The sequence below is a fragment of the Manis pentadactyla genome, chromosome 8 (genome assembly GCF_030020395.1).
Source record: "Manis pentadactyla isolate mManPen7 chromosome 8, mManPen7.hap1, whole genome shotgun sequence".
Lineage (NCBI taxonomy): Eukaryota > Metazoa > Chordata > Mammalia > Pholidota > Manidae > Manis > Manis pentadactyla.
Genome location: NC_080026.1, coordinates 70,690,672 through 70,693,001, shown reverse-complemented (window position 1 = coordinate 70,693,001; position 2,330 = coordinate 70,690,672). Strand labels below are relative to the sequence as shown.

General features: G+C 35.2%; 1 non-coding gene across 1 annotated transcript; it reads right to left on the bottom strand.

Annotated features, from left to right (window-relative positions):
• Positions 1-1,072: 1,072 nt before the first annotated feature.
• LOC118911671 (U6 spliceosomal RNA) lies at positions 1,073-1,179 on the bottom strand. The gene has a single exon (XR_005024532.2). It is a non-coding gene; the product is annotated as a U6 spliceosomal RNA (small nuclear RNA).
• Positions 1,180-2,330: the final 1,151 nt, after the last annotated feature.

The following is a 2,330-nucleotide window of genomic DNA, read 5'->3' as shown; positions in this document are numbered from 1 at the left end:
ATGCATAATACTCATTCCATAAGGAAAGAAGAGCCTTACTAGTAATGAAAGAATAAAAAACAATCAGATAATATTTCCTACCCATGTCATGGAGAAAAATTAAAAAGAAATCTGATAATAAAAAGTGCTGAAAGGCAGCACTCATTCAGTGCAGTTAAGAATCCTAATTAGTTAGTGATCACTTTGGAAATCACCTTGACAGTACATACATACATACACACCACTTGACTTTACATGTAGCCAAAATATTCATAGCCCGCAACCCAATAATTCCACTTCTAGGTATATTGTTCCCTAGGTTTGGATCCTTTCAAGAGACCTGAAGACTTCAGATTTCAGAGGAAATATTTACTTGTGAGGTAGTTCCAGGCATGGAGATGAGACAGGGATGGAAGCATGGAAGGGTAAATGATCAAGTTATGCTTGTGGATGCCTAGAGTGTCATGCGACTGAGGAACTATAGGAAACAGTGTAGAGCTCATCGTCAGAGTTTTTCCAGTCAAGGGTAAGTAGGCTGGGGTATTTATCTGCCAACTTCCTGTCCACTGCTGGTTGAGGATTGACTTTATGCACTTCCAGCATGCCCTGTGCATTGGGTGAGACTGCTCGCATCCAGGAAACTGTGTTAAGGCTGTGTGCAAGGGTGTTCACAGTAAGCAGCCTTCAGCATATGGAAGGGAGGGCTGAAAGAATAAGGGTGGGGCACCTATATGTCTGCTACATTTCCTTAATGGAAGCAGATCATGTGTACAAGGAAATATATTAAAATATCTTTAACATTTAATCACTTACAATAGAAAAAATAGAAGCAATTGAATGCTTATCTGTTGATGAATAAATAAAATATGATATAGATTCAAGGAATAATCTAGATCTCTATACATCAACATTAATACATCTTAAAATCAATGGAAACTAAACTGCAGAATGATAAATATATATGTATGTATTATAGCTTTCATCTAAGTTTAATAAGAAATTATGTAAATAATGACACACATAAAAATATCATTTTAATTAAAAAAATCCACCACACAATATAAACATATTTATGGATATAAAAAAAGTTTTTAAAAATATGCAACATTTCAAGAATTTGTGTGTCATCCTTGTGCAGGGGTCATGCTAATCTTCTCTGTTTCATTCCAATTTTAATATATGTGCTGCTGAGGGGAGCACAGATGTAAAAATTTTTAACAAAAGCCTAGAAAGATGCACATAACATTTATGATTTTTTTTCCTCTTGAAAATAAAGGGGGTAGGGATGAGCAACAAAATGGGCTTTATATTTATCTATAATATTTCTTTCTTTTATGAAAAAATTTGAAGTGAACAGCTATATGTCAGAATGCCAATTTTGGATGGACAGTTAGGTATTGTTTTCTGTAAATTTGATATTCTCAAAATAAAAAGAAAAGAGACACAGAGAATGGGAGATGGAGAAAGAACAAGAAAATAAACATTTTTGGGGCTGAAAAATGCATTAAATGTTTAGGTATAAAATGTAAGTAAAACAATGGTGAAATATTTGCATTTCGTGAATAAGGGGGAAAAAGGCTTATATTCCTGATTTTAATTTGGATGGTTCTATTTGACTTCATGCCCTCTTATTAAAGTATCTTCTTCGCTTCACAGCCTTTCCCCGTAAGCCTTGCACAGTGGGCCACCAGCCACTAACTGGATTGATCGGCAACAGTACATGTTCTGGGATTTAAGTCACAAACTGCTTATACATTGTCTCTACTCTGAAGGCCATTTTGAGCAGAGTCACAATCTTGAGGGAGAGAGAGAAAGAGTGGGAGAACCTGGTTACTGAACATAGTCAGTTTTTGGTTTCAGTTTTGTGTGAGGTGAGACTTCACTTCCTGCCATTTGACTCCATTGTATATTCCTGAATATTTATATATATATTTATATTTATTAAATTCTTTCTATCAGAGGGAAGTTCTCATTTTCTTTTCTTAGAATGAATTTACTCTTGCTGATGTACGATTGACATCTGAAAACATGAGTTTGGAAATAAATATGCAGCCATGAAACCACTGGTCTGAGCAGCCATAAATGTAGCCTCTAGAAGTTTTCTCCCTCTGTGTGTGTGTGTGTGTGTGTGTGTGTGTGTGTGTGTGTGTGATATAAGAACTATATACGTACTATGCTATAGAGTAGATCTCTATAACTTACTCATCTTCCTTAACAAACTATGTACTCTTTCACGAACACCTCCCCAATTCTCCCTAATGTCTCTCTAACTTAAAAAAATAAAATAAAAGCAAAAGTGTCAGCTCTCATACTTCTTTCCAGAAATCTTCACCCTTTCTTTTTGGTGGTTC